The sequence below is a fragment of the Eurosta solidaginis genome, chromosome 1 (assembly GCF_040869045.1).
Source record: "Eurosta solidaginis isolate ZX-2024a chromosome 1, ASM4086904v1, whole genome shotgun sequence".
Lineage (NCBI taxonomy): Eukaryota > Metazoa > Arthropoda > Insecta > Diptera > Tephritidae > Eurosta > Eurosta solidaginis.
In genome coordinates, this window is record NC_090319.1 from 132031281 (window position 1) to 132055121 (window position 23841).

Genomic DNA, 23841 nt, shown 5'->3' on the forward strand with positions numbered 1-23841 from the left:
TATATTCTTAAATTAAATAGTAATGTTCATTAATATTTCTTTGTTTGTAATATAACATTGTTGAAATCTCGATATATCTTAAATTTTATCTTTTGAGTTGTATATTTATATATATTTTATATTATGCAGTCGACCATAGTTTGTCGTCGACTTTAAATAATAAATAAATAAATAAATAAAAATATTCCCTTGCTCCGGGAAGGTATCGAATCCAATCCGGGTCCGTCTCCTGACCTCGATCCTGAGAAATGGTTTTGCTGCATCTGCCGGAAAAGAATCTTTTTAGGACGGTCATACTCTGTTCAGTGTGTCTCGTATAAGGGATGGTTGCATCGGACAGGTTGTTCTGGGCTTGATCCCAAAACCCGACTTCCACGTAACTTTTATAAATCTTTTGTGGCTCCTTTCTGTTCACGCCAAAGGGCGTCCAGTAGTCTACGCCAAAGCGCCCCCTCTCCCCCCCCCCCCCACTACCTTCCAGCAGCCCCGCTGCTCAGGAAGCCACAATAAGTACCCACGGCTGCTCGCGCCCCACTGCGCCAACAACTCAAACAGCTGCTACCACTCATAACTACTATCTTCGTAGTAGAGTCGGTAGCAATGCTGAGCATCAGCCCCTGCCCCCGTCTTCTCCCCCCCCCCCCCCCCCCCCCCCTCTTTTCCGGCAGCAATCGTGTAGGTCAGGGAAACAGACTCTTAGTCCCAACCTCCGTTTGCACCGTTTTCCAGCACAGAATATATATGTTTGCGACATCCGCCCAATGCAGCTCCTGCCTTGGGTGGTGCCACATTCCTAGATGTTCTGGTCTCCGCGACGGCAACCCCCGACGGGTTTCATCGCGCCATGTTGCCAGGTCGCAAACGCAAATCAAACGGGTACCCCAATGCTTGCCCAAGAACGCCCAGTTCCAGGGCCACAACAGCAATCGCGTCCTGCCCTTCCACAACCCAGGCGTAGTCACCCGTCACTTACCCCCAGAGTGGCGGCGTCTCCCCTTATGCACTTCAGAATTCTGCAGTTAAACTGTAATGGACTAACTGGGAAGATTACGGAGATAGTCGATTTCATGAAGCGGCACAAAATCCGCATTGCTGCGATTCAAGAGACTAAACTCACAGCAAGATCTGCATTGCAGACCTGCTCTGGGTATAATGTCCACAGAAAAGATCACGAGAGCGGAAATGGAGGCGGCCTCGCGTTTATCATACACCACTCTGTGCAATATTATATATTTGATCCTGGCATCGACCGCAGGGACAATGTCTTAGAACGTGAAGGCCTATCTGTCCGGTCAGGCGATGCAAACCTAGAAATCATCAACATCTACATCCCTCCTACCACCTGTTGCCCCAGTGGATACCGCCCTAATATCAGAGCCTTACTCACTGGCAACAATCGCATTATCTTAGGCCATTTCAATGCCCATCACGATCTAAGCCATTCAAGTTTGCGGACGGACAGTAGGGGTGAGATGTTGGCGGATCAAATAGAAGAAACGACGTTCTGCACAATAAACGGAGACGCTCCCACACGTATGGTAGGAAGCTGTCACAGTTCGCCAGATACCTCAATCGTGAGCGCAGAACTCGTAAACTGCGTCAACTGGCAGCCGATGGTAACATTGGCATCCGACCACCTGCCTATACTTACTTCGCTCGAGCGTACCGCCGAATTCATCGTCACCGAAAAACGCACTTTCATAAACTTCAAAAAAGGAAAGTGGGAAGAATATAAATCTTTTACAGACAACCTCTTTGCTACCCTCCCTATCACGACTGATGCCCGCCAAGGGGAGCGTGCCTTCCGCAAGGTCATTGAATCCGCCCCGGCACATTTCATTCCCGCCAGGAGAATTCCCGAAATCCGGCCCCACTTCCCGCCGGAGGCCGCAAACTTAGCGAGAGAACGTGACCTTATAAACCAACGCATCAGATTGCTTGTGGATGAACACAAGCGGGCGAAATGGGAGGAGCACCTAAGAGGTTGTAACCTCTCTACCGATGTGGGTAAACTTTGGTCCACCGTAAAGTCACTATCGAATCCGACTAAGCACAAAGACAAAGTTTCCATCGCTTTTGGCGACAAAGTGCTGTGGGATGCGAAAAAATGCGCGAGCGCTTTCTGCCGGCAATATATAATGCATTCTAGGGTCGACAAAGATAGACGGAGGGCCAACAGACACGCACATAAACACAAATTGAGCGCGTCACCAATCACCATCACCGCTAAAGAGGTTGAGGCCGCCATTGGTCGCGCTAAACCATCCAAAGCAGTGGGCCCAGACGGCATAGCCATGCCGATGCTTAAAAACCTAGGGAAAGAGGGTTTCAAATATTTAGCGCATGTCTTCAACCTGTCTCTTTTCACCTTTGTCATACCCGAGAAATGGAAAATGGCCAAGATGGTCCCGCTACTAAAGCCTGGGAAACCAGCTAACATAGGAGAGTCGTATCGTCCGATATCTCTCCTATCGCCAGTAGCAAAGACGCTTGAAGCCATTTTGCTCCCTTATTTCCAAGCAAATGTGCAGCTAGCCTCTCATCAGCATGGCTTCAGAAAACTCCATAGCACTACCACCGCGCTAAATGCCATTATCACCCAGATAAATTGCGGTTTAAATCAATACCGGTTTAAATCAATTGCGGTTAATATCAATACGGCTACCTCCCTGATCTCTCCAGTTTTTTCGCCTCGCGAAAGCTGGCATTATCACCGCCTAAATCTTCCGCGACCTTATTTACAACATGGACGTCCCAAATGTCGACCATTTTGAACATCCACGTCGATGGCACTACGCTACCGACTGTCCTGCACCCCAAAATCTTGGGTGTGACGTTTGATCAGGATCTACATTTTGGTGAGCACGCAGCCGCAATTGTTCCGAGAATTCAGAGCCGTAACAAAATCCTCAAATCCCTCGCTGGCAGTACCTGGGGAAAAGATAAAGAAACGCTCATGACTACATACAAAGCAATTAGCCAGCCGATTACGTGCTACGCATCACCCATATGGTCGCCAAGCCTAAAAGTTACCCACTGGAAGAAGCTACAGGCCTGCCAAAGTACTGCTCTCAGAATTGCCACGGGTTGTCTTCTTATGTCACCAGAACACCATCTGCATAATGAGGTGAGAATACTCCCCATCAGGAAGAGAAATGAGATGCTGACCAAACAGTTCCTGTTTAATACCCAGAAACCTGAGCATCCCAACAGACATCTGATTGATGAACCAGCACCGCCTAGGGGCTTAAGGAGTCATCGCCGTAAGCATTTTGAGGAAATACGGCACCTGAGAACCCAGCCGTATGAAGCGAAAAAACACAAGCAGGTCCTTGGTGAACTCCACAAACAGGCGTAGGACCTTTATGCCGGGAATTGCCCGGTGAATCCAGTACTCAAAGAAAAGTACCCAAAACTCACGGAAGAGGTACGCATACTCCCCAGGGAAACGCGTGTCACTCTTACTCAACTTCGTTCTGGATACTGTAACAGGTTAAACCCTTACCTAACCAGAATCAACCCCGACATACAAAATATATGCCCCGCTTGCAATGTGTCCCCACATGACACCAACCATCTCTTTAATTGTAATGTGGAACCAACGCCTCTAACACCCCTTTCCTTATGGCCCACCCCTGTTGAAACAGCAAGTTTCCTTGGACTCCCGTTAGAGGATATTGATGACAATTTGTGATCGGTCGCGGCTGTTAAGTGGGGCGAAACACTGCTACAACAACAACATTAAGAGTCTTCGAATAAGATGTAAGTATACAAAAGAATCTACGTTAAACGCTGATAGTTTGAATGAGGTGTTTTTATCTAGTGCTTCGAATAATAGTTCCACACCTCAGTTTGTTCCGTATCCTTCTATCAAATACTTTGACGTACCTTTCGCATTCTCAATTCTATCGGAGCTCCATGTCGCTAAATGCCTCAATAATATAAAATCTAACACTGTTGGCGAAGGTGGCTTACCTATTACATTTTTGAAGTTGATTATGCCCAATATCGTCAGCACGCTGACGCACATTATTAATCATTGTATTACAACATCTTGCTTCCCTAATTCGTGGAAAATTGCCTACGTACGTCCCATTGCAAAAAATAAGCGCGCCTGTTCTCCGGGTGACTTTCGTCCAATTAGTGTTCTTCCCGCCTTGTCGAAAGTTCTTGAGTCAATAATGGCTGAACAAATTACGGCTAACATTACAGCAAAAAGTCTACTTTCCCCTTATCAATCTGGGCTTAGGGCAGGTCGTGGTTGTTCAACAGGTATGGTTAAAAATATTGGACGATTGCGTATGGCTTATGAAAAAGGTGGAATATTCCTCCTATGTTTACTTGACTTCTCTAAAGCGTTCGACTCTGTTGATCATTTATTACTTTGCTCTAAGCTTACGTACTATTATGGATTTGGTAAAGCTGATATTTTTCTTATGAGGAGTTACTTAACGGATAGGTGTCAAAGAGTCAAGATTTGCGAACTTTCATCAACGGTCAAAACCATACCTTGTGGCGTTCCTCAAGGGTCTATTCTAGGTCCACTACTTTTTAGTGTATTTATAAACGATATATTTTTAGCCTGTCGGCATGTAAGTATGCATGCATATGCTGATGACGTCCAGCTATCTGGTCGTTTTGATAATATTAATGCAATAACGGTAAAGCTGAATGAGGATTTACTAGCTATCTACACGAAATGGCCTTCAACTTAACTGAAATAAGTCGTATGTCTTACCAGTTTTCAAAAATAAAATAAATCTTACTAGTATCCCTAATATTAATTTAAACCAGGGATGCACCTTAACGTTAAGCTAATCGTTTATCAAAAAATGTCCACCGTTTCCGTTGAAACACTTCGAAATATTATCGATAAAGAAATTATCAAGATAAATTGTATCTCGTTTTTAACCGAAACGAAAAGCTTTCGTTAACGTTAAAAACGTTAACGAAAACGTGATACTTTATGTTTGAATTGTGCTGGCAATGCTATAGCCATGGTGAAGCCGTAAGGTGGCAACAACGAGCGCACATACACACACAAACTCTATGTAATTTGTTTGTGTAATTCGTTGGTGGTAATGTCAAAAATACTCTGAGAAATGTTCGTACTGTCAAAATTCATGAGAAAAGTTGCAATCAGCTTGGATAATGCTTTCACCTTTAATGACTCCGCCATCAATCAGCTTTGCCAGCATAGTTTGAAATTAATAATCAACATAAACGATTTGATTTCGTTTTGATATGGCAGAAAACGAAACGAAATCATTTCGTTAATTTGACGATCTTAACGTTAATAAACGAAACGAAATGACTTCGTTTCGTTTATTAACGTTGATTATCGTAACGAAATGATATCGTTTCGTTGGTTAAGCATGCCTGATTTAAACAAAAACTCTCTTGAAATAGTTGAAAAATCATCAACGTGGGCTTCGTTAATAACACAAATTTAAGTTTTGTAAACCACATAAGTTCAGCTGTAGGCAAAGTGTATGTTACTCTACGTAACCTGAGGCAGTCAGCACCATTTACTTCAATTCATATTCGAAAGAGGATTGCCGTCAAATTATTTTGCCTACCCTAACCTACTCTGAACTGGTATATAGCAAGATTGACTCTCAGTCGGCGTATAAAGTTGATATTGCATTTAATGACATTACGCGTTATGTATATGGAATACGTACACTCCGCGACAAAACTTTAGCACACCACACATTTTTTATGACAACTTTTAATAAAAAAATTTTTTAGCTTTTATATTCTACAATTAAAGACGGTGAGTGAAGGTATTCATGTAAATAGTAGTAACAGACAGCTATTGCGTACGTGTAGGGTCCGCGTAAAATCGCGGCGCCCGAACGACGCGACAAAACTATAGCACAATTAGGTAAAAATAAACAAAAAACTGATTATATTTTTTTATTTTTATTTTAGCAAATGGGTGTATCCCCCGTTATTTTTTACAACTTCAATAAGTCTCTTTGGCAGCGTCTCATATAGGCTTTTAATATAATCTTGATCTAACTTTTCCCACTCATCTTGGATAGCATTTTTTAAATGTTCACCATTGTTATATTATTTACCATTTAAGTACACAGCACGTACTAGTTTACCCCAACAATTTTCAATAATATTTAAATCAGGGGAGTGCGCTGGCCACTTTAAATTTTGAATATTACGTTCTGAAAAATAGTCTCTTGCGAGTTTTGCAGTATGAACTGCAGCATTATCTCGCTGAAAAATATAATTTTGACCACCAATTTGTGTTCCATATTTGGCTAATTGTTCGTCGATCAATTTAATGTAACCCTTACTATTTATTTTCCCAGAGATAAATTTTATTTCAGTCTTTCCGTCAAAGCCTATAGCAACCCAACACATAACACTTCCTCCACCAAACTGCCTGCGACTAAAATTTTTTTCTTAAATCATGATAGTAATACTTATACCCATCAGGGCCATCTAAATTGAATTTCTTTTCATCCGAAAGTATTACATGACGCCACTTTTTTTCCATGCGATTTGTTATTCGGCAAATTGTATCGTTCTTTCTTGTGTTCTTCACTTAAAGGCGGTTTCTGCAATATTTTCTTTCTGCTTAAATGCTTAGCATCATGTAGGAGACTTTGAACATTCCTTACATTCGTCTTTACACCAGCTGCAGAAGCGATTTGATTCGTTGTTAACGTAGAATTTGAAACAACTCGCAAAATTGCTCGTCTATCTCTATCACTTATAGCTCGTGGCCGCCCTCCTGTATTTTTAATGTAATTTTCTAGATCTTTTAAGTAATTCATGATGACTTTTCTAGATCTAATTATTGTATTTGCTATTTGTAACATATTAAATTTTTGTTTTTTTAAATTCTTGATAGTGTTTATTTCAACTATACTAAGTTTTTTTTACCGCGAGGCATGATGAAAAAATAAATTGATATTTTAAATACGAAATACTTTACAGTACGTATAGTATTCACAAAACGAAAATAACACGTATTAACCGTTTGCTAGACATTCACAAACTAAATGTGTGCTATAGTTTTGTGGCGTCGTTCGGGCGCCACGATTTTACGCGGACCCTATTCGTAAACAATACCTGTCTCTTGCTACTATTTTGATGAATACTTTCACTCTGTTAACTGTTCACACTGTTTAACTGTAGAATATAAAAGCTAAAAAAATTTCTTTATTAAAAGTTGTAATAAAAAATGTGTAGTGCGCTAATGTTTTGTCGCGGAGAGTAGATTTGACCTGCTGGAGAACACCTGCATGGAGAACATCGCTACTGGGATGTGACACCGCTCCCTATTTAAAAGCCAGGAACTGTATATTTCTATTTCGTTTAATGTATACGAGGACTCCAAATTATCTTATCTCATGTTGCCATATTTTAACCTTACGAACTCTACTAGAATGTTTTTCATCAATGCTGTTAGAATTTGGAATTCAATACCTGCTGGCATAAAAAGCAAATTGAACGGAAGTAACTTCAAGGATATCCTATATAAATACCTTTTCACAAATTGAACCATTTACATAATGTACTTTGTTCTTATCTTTTGTTACTTGTTTTAATATACTTATTGATTGATTTAATTTAATTTATCGTTAATTTATCGTCAACTATTTCTAACTATTTTCTGGACCTGAGTGTTATTTTCCTATTGTGCAAAAAGGGATGTAAATATTACTGTACTAATATTTTAGAAATAAATTGAATTGAATTGGACGCTAACACGATAACTTGAGCAAAAATCGATATATCTTTACTAAACTTAGTTCACGTATTTATCTGAACTCACTTTACCTTGGTATAAAAAATGGCCGAAATCCGACTATAACCACGTCCACTTTCTTGATATCGAAAATTACGAAAAATGAAAAAATGCCATAATTCTATAACAAATACGAAAAAAGGGATGAAACATAGTAATTGTACCTGTTTATTGACGCAAAATATAACTTTAGAAAAAACTTTGTAAAATGGTTGTTACACCTACCATATTAAGTAGAAGAAAACGAAAAAGTTCTGCAGGGCGAAATCAAAAGCCCTTGGAATTTTGGCAGGAATACTGTTCGTGGTATTACATATATAAATAAATTAGCAATACCCGACAGATGATGTTCTGGGTCACCCTTCTCCACATTTTGGTCGATATCTCGCAAATGCCTTCACATATACAACTAAGGGCCACTCCCTTTTAAAACCCTCATTAATACTTTTAATTTGATACATTTTAGGGTCACCCCTGGTCCACCTTTATGGCGAACTCTCGAAAAGGCGTCCACCTATAGAACTAAGGCCCACTGTCTTTTAAATAATCATTAACAACTTTCATTTGGTACCCATATCGTACAAACGTATTCTAGAGTCACCCCTTGTCCACCTTTATGGCGATATCTCGAAAAGGCGTCCACCTATAAAAATAAGGCCCACTTCCTTTTAAAATAATCATTAACACCTTTCATTTGATACCCATATCGTACAAACACGTTCTAGAGTCACCCCTGGCCAACCTTTATGGCGATATCTCGAAAAGGCGTCCACCAATGCAACTAAGGCCCACTCCCTTTTAAATAATCATTAACACCTTTCATTTGATACCGATATCGTACAAACGCATTCTAGAGTCACCCCTGGTCCACCTTTATGGCGATATCTCAAAAAGGCGTCCACCTATAGAACTAAGGCCCACTTCCTTTTAAAATACTCATTAACACCTTTCATTTGATATCCATATCGTACAAACACATTCTAGAGTCACCCCTGGCCCACCTTTATGGCGATATCTCGAAAAGGCGTCCACCTATAAAACTAAGGCCCGCTCCTTTTAAAACACTTATTAACACCTTTCATTTGATACCCATATCGTACAAACAAATTCTAGAGTCGCCCCTGGTCCACCTCTATAGCGATATCTCAAAAAGGCGTCCACCTATAGAACTAAGGCCCACTCCCTTTTAAAATACTTATTAACACCTTTCATTTGATTCCCATATCGTGCAAACACATTCTAGAGCCACCCCTGGTCCACCTTTATGGCGATATCTCAAAAAAGGCGTCCACCTAGAGAACTAAGGTCCACTCCCTTTTAAATAATCATTAACGCCTGTCATTTGATACCCATATCGTACAAACGCATTCTAGAGTCACCCGTTCCCACCTTTACGGCGATATCCCGAAATGTCGTCCACCTATAATAACTATGGCACACTCCCTTTTAAAATACTCTTTAATACCTCCCATTTGATACCCATGTCATACAAACACATTCCAGGGTTACCCTATTTTCCCCTTATTTTGTCTCCAAAGTTCTCAGCTGAGTATGTAATGTCCGGTTACAACCGAACTTAGCCTTCCTTACTTGTTACGTATGCCTTTTGAATAAAGAAATTCATCACAAACCTTCCAGAGGTTTATTAACGAGATTGTTAACGGTCTAGATTTCGTATTTGCATACATTTATGACTTACTTATTTACGCGTACTTTTCGAACGACTACCCGAATATGGGTTAAATATTAAGCCTAGTAAATGTATTTTTGGTGTGAACAATTTTGACTTTTTAGGGCACAATATTTCTAGTTCTGAAATTAGGCGATCCGATGAGGAAACAGCAGCCATATGTAATTTTGAACGTCCGAAAACTATTAAACAGGCACAAAAATTTATAGGAATGGTAAATTATTACCTATAGGTATATTCCAACTCTTGCTGAGTACACGAATATAATATATATTTTAATTAATAGAACAAACAAAAAAACTTGATTAACCATTAATATGGGACGACACATCAACTAAAACCTTTGAATTTATTAAAGAAAAGTTTGCATCTAAGGTATTACTAAATCATTTTAATGAAGATGCAAAGCCTTCTTTAAATGTTGATGCATCGAACACGGTAATTGGTGGTGTTATAAAACAACACTTTAATGTTATATCTAAGCCGTAAGGTTTTTATTCGAAAAAGCTTTCTCCATCAGAGACGAAGTATAGCGCATTCGATCGAGAACTATTAGCCATTTATTTAAATATCGAGCATTTTAAATACCTTTTAGAAGGGCGACAATTAACGATTTACACGGACCACAAACCATTAACTTTTGCTTTAAATTAGAAAACAGAACGCATCCCTAGGCAAACGAGACACCTTGAGTTTATTGCACAGTTCACTAACAATATTCAGTACATTAAAGGAAAATATAAAATAGTAGCTGACACTTTGCCACGAGCTTTTGAGGTAGATGCAATCAAAAATGCTGATCTAAATTTTAAAGTTTTACAAAGAGAGCAACAAGATAACGAACTTAAAGAATTAATATCTGGTTAAACTTTCCGAAATCTTAAATTGATAGAAATTCCTTTGTTAATTATTAGCATATGGTGTGAAATTTCAGGAGAAAGTCCTGCGGAAAACAATTTTTGATACATCACATGGAATCACACATCCCGGTACAAAACCTACGCGTAGATTAATAGTTAAGAAATATTTTTGACCAAATGTGAATAAACAAATTAATTTATGGTCTGAGTGCATAAGTTGTAAGAAGTCAAAAATTTATCGTCATACAAAATTACCAATTACAAAAATTGCAATACCTGTTTCAAAAGGATATCTTTATATTTTTAGTATAATTTATAGGTTTACACGCTGGCCAGAGGCATATGCATTAAGGGATATTTCTGCGGGAACGATTGCCAGAAATTTTTTTAATGAATACATTTAAATTTTCGGGGTTCCATTGAAAATAACTACAGATCAAGGTGCTCAATTTACGTCGAATTTTTTTCAGAATTAACTAAACTGCTTGGAAGCCATCAAATATCAACGTCTTCTTACTATCCTCAAGCTAATAGAATGGTAGAACGTTTTCATAGGCAAATTAAGTCTTCAATAATGGCTAGAAATGGTAGCAGAGATTGGTACGAAGAGTTAGGGATACTACTTTTAGGTTTGTGATCAATTTTAAAAGAAGATATTTCAGCTAATCCAACAGAAATGGTTTTTGGACACAATTTGAGGATACCTGGTGAACTTGTTGTCTCAACTTCTGAGAATACCACTTCATCAGAGGTTTTAAGTAGTTTACGTGAGCATTTTAACAATGTTAAATCAAATCTACAACATCATAAAAATTCTACAGGTATTTTTGATGCAAAAGATTGTAAATTTGTCTTTTTTTCGAGTTTTAAGCAAACGCTCCTTACAAGATCCATAAGATGGACCATATAGAGTTATTGAAAAAGATGTTAAAAATTTTAAAGTAGAAATAAATAATGAAATTAATAGTTTTCCCATTAATCCATTGACACCAACTATGGTTGATATTACATATTTTAATGACACAAAAACAAAAAAGAGAGTTACTTTTAATTTATTTAACTATAAATCTCTGGAAGGTGGAGTATTGTGGGGTGTTAGTAATAGATGAATTGTGTTAATTTAATTTAATTTTGTAAATTTATTACTTTGAATTTTTCTAATTTTCAATATGTATCTAAATATTATTTTTCAATGTTGAACATTGAATCAAAAATTTTCATTCTTTGAAATTTGTTAAAACAAAGAGATTTGAAAGACTTTAAATAAACTATACCGAAATACAATTAAAAACAAGTAAGGAAGGCTAAGTTCGGGTGTAACCGAACATTACATACTCAGCTGAGAGCTTTGGAGACAAAATACGGGAAAACCACCATGTCGGAAAATGATCCTAGGGTAACCCTGGAATGTGTTTGTATGACATGGGTATCAAATGGAAGGTTTAAAGAGTATTTTAAAAGGGGGTGGTTAGTTATATAAGTGGAAGCCATTTCAGGATATCGCCATAAAGGTGAACCAGGGGTGACTCTAGAATGTGGTTGTATTATAAAGGTATCAAATGAAGGGTGGTAATGAGTATTTTAAAAGGGAGTGATTCTTAGTTCTATAGGTGGACGCCTTTTCGTGATATCGCCATAAAGGTGGACCAGGGGTGACTCTAGAATGCGTTTGTACGAAATGTGTATCAAACGAAAGGTGCTAATGATTATTTAAAAGGGAGTGGGCCTTAGTTCTATATGTGGACGCCATTTCGGGATATCGCATTAAAGGTGGGCAGGGGTGACTCAGGAATGTGTTTGTGCGATATGGGTATCATAGGAAAGGTTTTAATGAGTATTTTAAAAGGGAGTGGGCCATAGTTCTATAGTTGGATGCCATTTCGGGATATCGCCATAAAGGTGGACCAGGGGTGACTCTAGAATGTGTTTGTACGATATGGGTATCAAATGATAGGTGTTAATGAGTATTTTAAAAGGGAGTAATTCTAAGTTCTATAGGTGGACGCCTTTTTGAGATATCGCCATAAAGGTAGAACAGGGGTGACTCTAGAATGCGTTTGCACGATATGGGTATCAAATGAAAGGTGTAAATTAGTATTTTAAAAGGGAGTGGTCCTTAGTTCTATAGATGGACGCCTTTTCGAGATATCGTCACAAAGGTGGGCCAGAGGTGACTCTAGAATGTGTTAGTACGATATGGGTATCAAATGAAAGGTGTTAATGAGTATTTTAAAAGGGATTAGGACTTAGTTATATAGGTGGATGCCTTTTCGAGATATCGCTATAAAAGTGGACCAGTGACGACTCTAGAATGCGTTTGTACGATGGGTATCAAATGAAAGGTGTTAATGTTTATTTAAAAGGCAGTGGGCCTTAGTTCTATAGGTGGACGCCCCTTTCGAGATAACGCCATAAAGGTGGACCAGGGGTGACTCTATAATGTGTTTGTATGATATGGGTATCAAACTAAAGGTAATAACGAGGGTTTTAAAAGGGAGTATATGTGAAGGCGTTTTCGAGATATCGACAAAAATGTGGACCAGGGTGACCCAGAACATCATCTGTCGTGTACCGCTAATTTATTTATATATATAATACAACGAACAGTATTCCTGTCAAAATTCCAAGGGCATTTAATCTCGCCCTGCAGAACTTTTTTATTTTCTTCTACCTAATATGGTAGGTGTCACACCCATTTTACGAAGTATTTCTAAAGTTATATTTAGCGTCAATAAACCAATCCAATTACCATGTTTCATCCCTTTTTTCGTATTTGGTATAGAATTATGGCATTTTTTTTTTCATTTTCGTAATTTTCGATATTGAAAAAGTGGGCGTGGTCATACGTGAACTAAGTTTAGTAAAGATATATCCGTTTTTGCTCAAGTTATCGTGTTAACGGCCGAGCGGAAGGACAGACGGTCCACTGTGTATAAAAACTGGGCGTGGCTTATAACGGATTTCGCCCATTCTCACAGAAAACAGTTATCGTGTATGCCCCTACCAAATTTCATAGGGATTGGTAAATTTTTGTTCGACTTATGGCATTAAAGTTATTCTAGACAAATTAAATGAAAAAGGGCGGAGCCACGCCCATTTTGAAATTTTATTTTATTTTTGTATTTTGTAGCACCATATCATTACTGGAGTTGAATGTTGACATAATTTACTTATATATTATAAAGATATTAAATTTTTTGTTGAAATTTGACTTTTAAATTATATTTTTTTTAAGTGGGCGTGTTCTTCATCCGATTCTGCTAATTTTTATTTAGCACATATATATAGTAATAGTAGTAACGCTCCTGCCAAATTTCATCATGATATATTCAACGACTGCCAAATTACAGCTTGCAAATCTTTTAAATTACCTTCTTTTAAAAGTGGGCGGTGCCACGCCCCTTGTCCAAAATTTTACTAACTTTCTATTCTGCGTCATAAGGTCATCATCGCTTTATCCGTCTTTGGTAATGAATTTTCGATATCGAAAAAGTGGGCGTGGTTATAGTCCGATATCGTTCATTTTAAATAGCGATCTGAGGGCAGTACTCAGGAACCTACATACCATATTTCATCAAGATAGCTCAAAATTTGCTCAATTTACCAACTTAACGGTCAGACGGACGGACGGACGGACATGGCTCAGTCAAATTTTTTTCGATACTGATAATTTTGATATATATATCCCGATTGCTTTATACCTGTATAACCAACCGTTATCCAATCAAAGTTAATTCACTCTGTGTGCAAAGCACGATGAGTATAAAAAATTATTTTAATTGTAACCGACACCATGGTGTGCCACTCTGCTGAGAGTATTTGATGAGGGCTATTGTCCAAATTCGCCAAAATTGCCTATTGTTCGCCTCTTGGGGTTGGAATGGGCGGGAACTGGTGGCATACATTAACTTACCATCAGTTCTGTTCAGGCCTTTTACGGCACCATGTTGAATCCAGGGCTCCTGGATGAAGACTATTCCCAGACCTTCCTCTGCGATTTTTTTAATTAGGACGTCTGAAGCTGCCTTGGCGTGGTGAAGATTCACCTGAAGACATTTCAGAAGTCTTTGCTTTTGCACTTTGTAGGGAGGGGAGACACTAGTTATGGTCGGTGCGGCCTTTCCCTATTGCTACGCGACATTACTGCTTCTTCCGCCATTCGTCCTCGTCCTTTATTGTTCCCTCTCCTGTTGTCTTGTTCTCAGGTTTTGGGGGACAGGCTGGCGGACTGTCGCTGCCTCGTTTAGCCTTTGTGGGCCAACAGTAGACCCAGAATGTCTGGGCTCTTCTTGTGAAGGTTTTTTGGGGGTGTCCGATTGACTCGGCAAATCCTGCTGTTCAGTAGGTAAATGCCTACTAGATACCTTTAGGTTCTTCGAACAGTAGGGTTTGTCATCGCCAACCGTGAGTGGGATTCACACTTATTGTCACTGCCGCTGGTATTTATATTTACCAGGGGCAGGGATGGCTTGTTTTTGGGCCCCAACTTGACTCTGTCAAACCCACAGAAAATCAAGTAGTTGCGTTGCTTTATTAGCTCGGAAGACAGCGGATCGACGGCTACTGTAACTTCCGCCACCGTGGAATTTCGTATCCGGTTGAGGATTCTCCAGTTCCTGGTACTCAAACCGACATTTTGGGCCTCAGCTAACCGCAATATGTCGTCGTTTGAGGGGCATTCTTCTTCCTTAAAATTGCTCCAAATAAATGTTTTCATACATCTAAAAGCAATGATGATAATCCCCGCTTAATTGATACAAATTTCTCTTAATATCTCGATCGCTGTCCCATCTAGAAAACCATTTTATCCTAAATACTGAAACCTCGTAATACCCAAATTTTCGTTCAAAGTTTCGGATCTCATCTCTGAGTTATCGGGAAGTTCCTTAAAATTCGAAAGCAAAATTTCTAAGTTCGGACGTTTTTTCCCAACGACTGGACCACCTAGCAAAATTTGTTTCCTCATGTTTAATTTTCATCGGGCCGCCATGAGGGTTCCAGTTTCAAGCTCTCCAGGAAGTTTGAATGGAAATTGGAGGAAAAAATTCAAACGAAACTAATACAATGGAAGTAAAAATAAAATTTTTTTTCTGATTCTATAGAAACTTTCCCCAATTTAAGCAAGTGTTTCCCCCATGTTAGGTACGACTTTTTTTCTCAGTACCATTGACCGTCTTCTCTTTATTTTTAAAGGTAGGATTAACTTAATAATACCGTTCTTTTTTTAGATAAATGTATGATTTTTCACTTATGGGCTCATATTTCCTTAGTACTGTTTTGTCATCTAAGTGAAGGGTATTCCCTAGTGACAGATGTGCCCTTTTGACTCCACTTTGACTCAAACTTCAAATTATTTTTTTTACTGGTAATTATAGCAGTTTTGAAACTTTATCGCTTAAATTATTCGGTACAAAGCTAATTAAATATACTACTTAGACGTATAATACACTTAAAAAAAGTTGATACTTTCTGACTTATTTTATTTTGTTGATTTTCGGACAGGGTGGATAAATGATGTATATTGGAACGATTTTCCGTCATCCCTGTCAAATTTGTTTTCGAGACAAACCGGTTTCGGCGTTGTGCCATCATAAGCGTCGATTTTCGTTCTCTGCTACTGTCTAATAGTGACGGTAGACTATGAAATCATTCGTCCATGTAAGTAGATGACGTCACGTTACAATTTTAGACAAACTATCGACATTTTTTCAAAATTGTCTAATCCAAATGTTTTTATGAGTAACCAACATCCAATTTGTATCTTAATGTGACTTGTATGTTTCACAAAGAAGAAGAAAAACATCATTTTAGTTTGTGACGTGCGGGACAAGTGGAACTACAGCACATATATATATGTAAATAAACTTCAACTGAATGGGGTCTCTAGAGAATGTAGGTATTTGACCGCTTAACCTTTTTTACATGCATTGATAGACAATCAACTTATTCCAGTTTTTATACTCAGTTGAGCAGAGCTCACAGAGTATATTAAGTTTGATTGGATAACGGTTGGTTGTACATATATAAAGGAATCGAGATAGATATAGACTTCCATATATCAAAATAATCAGGATCGAAAAAAAATTTGATTGAGCCATGTCCGTCCGTCCGTCCGTTAACACGATAACTTGAGTAAATTTCGAGGTATCTTGATGAAATTTGGTATGTAGGTTCCTGAGCACTCATCTCAGATCGCTATTTAAAATGAACGATATCGGACTATAACCACGCCCACTTTTTCGATATCGAAAATTTCGAAAAACCGAAAAAGTGCGATAACTCATTACAAAAGACAGATAAAGCGACGAAACTTGGTAGATGGGTTGAACTTATGACGCAGAATAGAAAATTAGTAAGACTTTGGACAATGGGCGTGGCACCGCCCACTTTTACAAGAAGGTAATTTAAAAGTTTTGCAAGCTGTAATTTGGTAGTCGTTGAAGATATCATGATGAAATTTGGCAGGAACGTTACTACTATTACTCTATATGTGCTAAATAAAAATTAGCAAAATTGGATGAAGAACACGCCCACTTTTTAAAAAAAACATTTTTGAAATTCAAATTTTAACAAAAAATTTAATATCTTTAATGTATATAAGTAAATTAAGTCAAAATTCAACTCCAGTAATGATATGATGCAACAAAATACAAAAATAAAAGAAAATTTCAAAATGGGCGTGGCTCCGCCCATTTTCATTTAGTTTGTCTAGAATACTTTTATTGCCATAAGTCGAACAAAAATTTACCAATCCTTCTCAAATTTGGTAGGAGCATAGATTCTATGACGGTAACTGTTCTCTGTGAAAATGGGCGAAATCGGTGGAAGCCACGCCCAGTTTTTATACACAGTCCACCGTCTGTCCTTCCGCTCGGCCATTAACACAATAACTTGAGCAAAATCCGATATATCTTTACTAAACTTAGCCCACGTACTTACCTGAGCTCACTTTTTCTTGGTATAAAAAATGGGCGAAATCTGACCATAACCACGCCCACTTTATCGATATCGAAAATTACGAAAAATGAAAAAAATGCCATAATTCTATACCAAACACGAAAAAAGGGATGAAACATGGTAATTGGATTGGTTTATTGACGCAAAATATAACTTTGGAAAAACCTTTGTAAAATGGGTGTGACACCTACCATATTAAGTAGAAGAAAATGAAAACTTTCTACAAGGCGAAATCAACAGCCCTTGGAATCTTGGCAGGAATACTGTTAGTGGTATTGCATATATAAATAAATTAGCAGTACCCGACAGATGATTTTCTGGATCACCTGGTCCACATTTTGGTCGATATCGCGAGAACGCCTTCACATATACATCTAAGGGCCACTCGCTTTTAAAACCCTCATTAATACCTTTAATTTGATATCCATATCGTACAAAAACATACCAGAGTCACCCCTGTCCCACCCTAATGGCGATATCTCGAAAAGGCGTCCACCTATAGACCTAATGCCCCCTCCCTCTTAAAATGCTCAGTAACACCTTTCGTTTGATACCCATATCGTACAAACATTCTAGAGTCACCCCTGGCCCACCCTAATGGCGATATCTCGAAAAGGCGTCCACCTATAGACCTAGTGTCCACTCCCTCTTAAAATGCTCAGTAACACCTTTCGTTTGATACCCATATCGTACAAACATTCTAGAGTCACCCCTGGCCCACCCTAATGGCGATATCTCGAAAAGGCGTCCACCTATAGACCTAATGCCCACTCCCTCTTAAAATGCTCAGTAACAGCTTTCGTTTGATACCCATATCGTACAAACATTCTAGAGTCACACCTGGCCCACCCTAATGGCGATATTTCGAAAAGGCGTCCACCTATAGAACTAAGGATTACTCCCTTTTAAAATACTCATTGCCACCTTTCATTTGATACCCATATCGTACAAACACATTCTAGAGTCACCCTGGCCCACCCTAATGGCGATATCTCGAAAAGGCGTCCACCTATAGACCTAATGTCCACTCCCTCTTAAAATGTTCAGTAACACCTTTCGTTTGATACCCATACCGTACAAACATTCTAGAGTCACCCTTGGTCCAGCTTTATGGCGATATCTCGAAAAGGCGTCCACCTATAGAACTAAGGATTACTCCCTTTTAAAATACTCATTACCACCTTTCATTTGATACCCATATCGTACAAACACATTCTAGAGTCACCCCTGGCCCACCCTAATGGCGATATCTCGAAAAGGCGTCCACCTATAGACCTAATGCCCACTCCCTCTTAAAATGCTCAGTAACACCTTTCGTTTGATACCCATATCGTACAAACATTCTAGAGTCACCCCTGGCCCACCCTAATGGCGATATCTCGAAAGGGCGTCCACCTATAGACCTAATGCCCACTCCCTCTTAAAATGCTCAGTAACACCTTTCGTTTGATGCACATATCGTACAGACACCCCTGGTCCACCTTTATGGCGATATCTCGAAACGGCGTCCACCTATGGAACTAAGGATCACTCCTTTTCAAAATACTCATTAACAGCTTTCATTTGATACCCATATCGTACAAACACATTATAGAATCACCCCTGGTCCACCTTAATGGGGACATCTCGAAAAGGCGTCCACCGATAGACCTAAGGCCCACTCCCTCTTAAAATGCTCAGTAACACCTTTCATTTGATACCCATATCGTACAAACAAATTCTAGAGTCAGCCCTGGTCTACCTTTATGGCGATATCCCTAAATGGCGTTCATCCATAGAACTATGGCCTACTCTCTCTTAAAATACTCTTTAATACCTTTCATTTGATACACATGTTATACAACCACATTCCAGGGTTACCCCAGATTGATTTTCCTTATTTTGTCTCCATAGCTCTCAACTGAGTATGTTATGTTCGGTTACACCCGAACTTAGCCTTCCTTACTTGTTATTCATGGTGTCTTTTCTGGCGGAATGACCCGAAATCTTTTGAACATAGCTGCGAGGTAAAACGAAACTATTTTTTCAAAAGGCCTAATAGTTTTATTTGAAAACTGTTATTTGTTTATAACTTTTGTTTAAAACATGCCCTTCTATCTCCCTTCAGATCCCCCACTGAGCACACCAAGCAAGCGAATCCTATGGATTTACAGTTAATGCGTGCTGTATGCTTTGAGAACAATGCACGGTCACGGACACACGTTATACATATCACTAGAAAACGCCTATATGCTAAGGCATATACATTAGACTGGGTCGATTTATTAACTGATATCGAGCCATCGGTTTTTCGATAGGGTTTAGGCTCAGGAAAAAAGTTGCACTACGCATACCCAAAAAATTAATTCTCGAGCTCGCGAAATTTAATTTTTTTTGAGTTTTTTTCAACTTTGATTTTTAAGGGTTTTTTTCATGACCTACAAAAAAATTTTCATTTCATTGTACAATTTTCATGTATACCCTGTCCGACCCAAAAATGTCCGCTAAAAACGTTGGCGATAACAATTTTTGAAAAAAAAAATATATATATATATATATTTTATACATATGAAAAAAAGGTAATTGTTTACTTTATCTCACAACTGCTAAAACCCGACCAAAAATATCGAGAGAGGTGTCAAAAGACGCGTTTTGATCCCAGGAGCACGAATCCGAGAGCGGAAATTCAAAATTTTATTTCTGTCAAAAGTTATTTCCCAAAAACCAAAAAATGGCCCTGGAGCGCTCCGAAACCGGGGGTGGGATCCATAGTATTTTTGCGCAGAACACCTTTCTGCATTGGCGGCCTTCGGTCGCGCTTATAAAAAATTACCCTAGGTGGGTCCAACACCGGTTTGGTGACCAAAACTATATCCGCGCAAAACACTTTTACCCACAGTTTTTCTTGTGGGTACTACAAAATGAAAATTTTCAATTTTGTTTGCAAATATCTCCGAAACGAATTTTGAATTTCCGCTCTCGGATTCGTGGTCCTGGGATCAAGACGCGTCTTTTGACACCTCTCCCGATATTTTTGGTCGGGTTTTAGCAGTTGTGAGCTAAAGTAAACAATTACCGAAAAAAACCTTAAAAATAGAAGTCGAAAAAACGTCAAAAAAATGAAATTTTGCAGGTTCGAAAATTATTTTTTTGGGTATGCGTAGTGGAACTTTTTTTCCTGAGCCCAAATCCTATCGAAAAATCGATACAAATCGACCCACCCTAATATACATACATATTTACCTACATATTGTAAGCGTGGGAACAGTTTTTTTTGTTTATTTAAAATGTTAAGGACACGTATTTGAAATTATAAATGATCGGTGAGAAAGTCTACTTGTGTTGTTCATTAGAGCACTTAGAAAACTTAAGCTTTTGTAGAAAGTTATTGTTAAATCGAATGTTATTGCACTGACGGTCGCGTTAGCAGTTAGTACCAAGAGAAGATACGCTAATATTGTGTCAGAAAAATATTGTAAATTGAATTTTTAAACCCTTTTTGTGGAAATGTAATAATATGTGTGCTCAAAATGAAAAAGAATTAAATGAATATAAAGGATACGGATCATTGAAACCATATTTTACTTTCACTTTTATTCACTCCTTAAATAATTCTCAGTTTAACTGCCATCGTTCATATGTTAAATTTTAACTGCTTTGAAAGAAGTTGCAAAAAAAAAGAACTAAAACATATCCTGCGAGGCATTTGAAAACTATTTTTGGGATAATTTAATACAAATAATTGTATTTTGTGGTAAGATTATAATATACATACATATATGGGGGTTTCAATGGCGTAGTGAGCTTATCTTGCCGGGGCACTATACCTTTTTAGGTTCAATAATCTTGTCCAACATAACTTGTTGTAGAATTCCAAATTTAAAACAAGTAAGAAGGCTAAGTTCGGGTGTAACCGAACATTGCATACTCAATTGAGAGCTGTGGAGACAAAGTAAGGGAAATTACCATGTTGTAAAAGGAACCTAGGGTAACCCTGGAATGTGTTTGTATGACATGTGTATCAAATGGAAGGTATTAAAGAGTATTTTAAGAGGAAGTGGGCCATAGATCTATAGATGGACGCCATTTAGGGATATCGCCATAAAGGTGGACCAGGCGATATGGGTATCAAATGAAAGGTGTTAATGAGTATTTTAAAAGGGCGTGGGCCTTAGTTCTATAGGTGGACGCCTTTTCGAGATATCGACATAAAGGTGGACCAGGGGTGACTCTAGAATTTGTTTATACGATGTGGGTATCAAATGAAAGGTGTTAATGAGTATGTTAAAAGGGAGTGGGCCTTAGTTCTATAGGTGGATGCCTTTTCGAGATATCGCCATAAAGGTGGGCCAGGGGTGACTCTAGAATTTTTTTGTACGATATGGGTATTAAATGAAAGGTGTTAATGAGTATTTTAAAAAGGCGTGGGCCTTAGTTCTATAGATGGACGCCTTTTCGAGATATCGTCATGAAGGTGGACCAGGGGTGACTCTAGAATTTGTTTGTACGATATGGGTATTAAATGAAAGGTGTTAATGAGTATTTTAAAAAGGAGTGGGCCTTAGTTCTGTATGTGGACGCCTTTTCGAGATATCGCCATAAACGTGGACCAGGGGTGACTCTAGAATGTGTTTGTACGATATGGGTATCAAATTAAAGGTATTAATGAGGGTTTTAAAAGGGAGTGGCCCTTAGTTGTATATGTGAAGGCGTTTTCGAGATATCTACCAAAATGTGGACCAGGGTGATCCAGAACATCATCTGTCGGGTACCGCTAATTCATTTATATGTGTAATATCACGTACAGTATTCATTCCAAGATTCCAAGGGCTTTTGATTTCGCCCTGCAAAACTTTTTCATTTTCTTCTACTTAATATGGTAGGTATCACACCCATTTTACCAAGTTTTTTCCTAAAGTTATATTTTGCGTCAATAGACCAATACAATTACCATGTTTCATTCCTTTTTTCGTATTTGGTATATAATTATGGCATTTTTTTCATTTTTCGTAATTTTCGATATCGAAAAAGTGGGCGTGGTCATAGTCGGATTTCGGCCATTTTTTACACCAATACAAAGTGAGTTCAGATAAGTACGTGAACTGAGTTTAGTAAAGATATATCGATTTTTGCTCAAGTTATCGTGTTAACGGCCGAGCGGAAGGACAGACGGTCGACTATGTATAAAAACTGGGCGTGGCTTCAACCGATTTCGCCCTTTTTCACAGAAAACAGTTATCGTCCTAGGAGCTAAGCCTCTACCAAATTTCACAAGGATTGGTTAATTTTTGTTCGACTTATGGCATTAAAAGCATCCTAGACAAATTAAATGAAAAAGGGCGGAGCCACGCCCATTTTGAAATTTTCTTTTATTTTTGTATTTTGTTGCACCATATCCTTACTGGGTTGAATGTTGGCATAATTTACTTATATGCTGTAAAGATATTAACTTTTCTTTTAAAATTTGAATTAAAAAAAAAAAATTTTTTAAAAGTGGGCGTGGTCGTTCTCCGATTTTGCTAATTTTTAGTAAGTAGACATAAAGTAATAAGAGTAACGTTCCTGCCAATTTCATCATGATATCTTCAACGACTGCCAAATTACAGCTTGCAAAATTTCTAAATTACCTTCATTTAAAAGTGGGCGATGCCACGCCCATTGTCCAAAATTTTACTAGTTTTCTATTCTGCGTCATAAGCTCAACTCACCTACCAAGTTGCATCGCTTAATGCCTATTTGGTAATGAATTGTCGCACTTTTTCGATTTTTCGAAATTTTCGATACCGAAAAAGTGGGCGTGGTTATTGTCCGATATCGTTCATTTTAAATAGCGATCTGAGATGAGTGCCCAGGAACCTACATACCAAATTTCATCAAGATACCTAAAAATTTACTCAAGTTATCTTGTTAACGGACAGACGGACGGACGGACGGACATGGCTCAATCGAATTTTTTTTCGATACTGATGATTTTGATATATGGAAGTCTATATCTATCTCGATTCCTTTATACCTGTACAACCAACCGTTATGCAATCAAAGTTAATATACTCTGTGAGCTCTGCTCAACTGAGTATAATGAAGGTCGTTTAGTCATATAAATCTAGTTCATATTAATATATATATCTAGTTCATATTAATAGATATAGCGAACGCATAATGTGAAAAACTTTACTTCATGCGGAAACACCTACATCGCCTGCGGATTGTATGGTCATTTTGCGGCGTTTCCCTTTTTTCGCTAAGACTTCGCTTTTTCTATCCCTTTTCACAAAGCGTGAATCGGATTAATAACATATATACTTGAACTAGTGACCATTTGTACTCATACGATCCAGATAGTATTATCGTTTTCATAAATAGTTTAGCAGATTTATATTTACCGTTCGGTAAAATTGACTTTCGATATATGATAATATACAAGATAAGGACCTAGATGCACTTTTTCCGAGAAGATTTTTGTAGCTGAAATACACTGGGAGTGATGCCCTCAGCGGACACGGGGGCTTAGAATATTCCCGCAGCAGGTATGCCTGTCGTAAGAGGCGACTAAAATACCAAATTTATTCAATGGGGTTGTG

At 38.4% G+C, this 23841-nt stretch overlaps 1 protein-coding gene across 6 annotated transcripts in view; it reads left to right on the forward strand.

Annotated features, from left to right (window-relative positions):
* Positions 1-20626: 20626 nt before the first annotated feature.
* The window catches only part of Orco (odorant receptor co-receptor), a 1419553-nt gene continuing 1416338 nt past the window's right edge, over positions 20627-23841 (forward strand). For all 6 annotated transcript variants that reach the window (XM_067759839.1, XM_067759840.1, XM_067759838.1 and 3 more), the window contains exon 1: positions 20627-21014. The gene's annotated coding sequence lies outside the window, so the exon portion shown is untranslated. The remainder of the gene's footprint in view (positions 21015-23841) is intronic.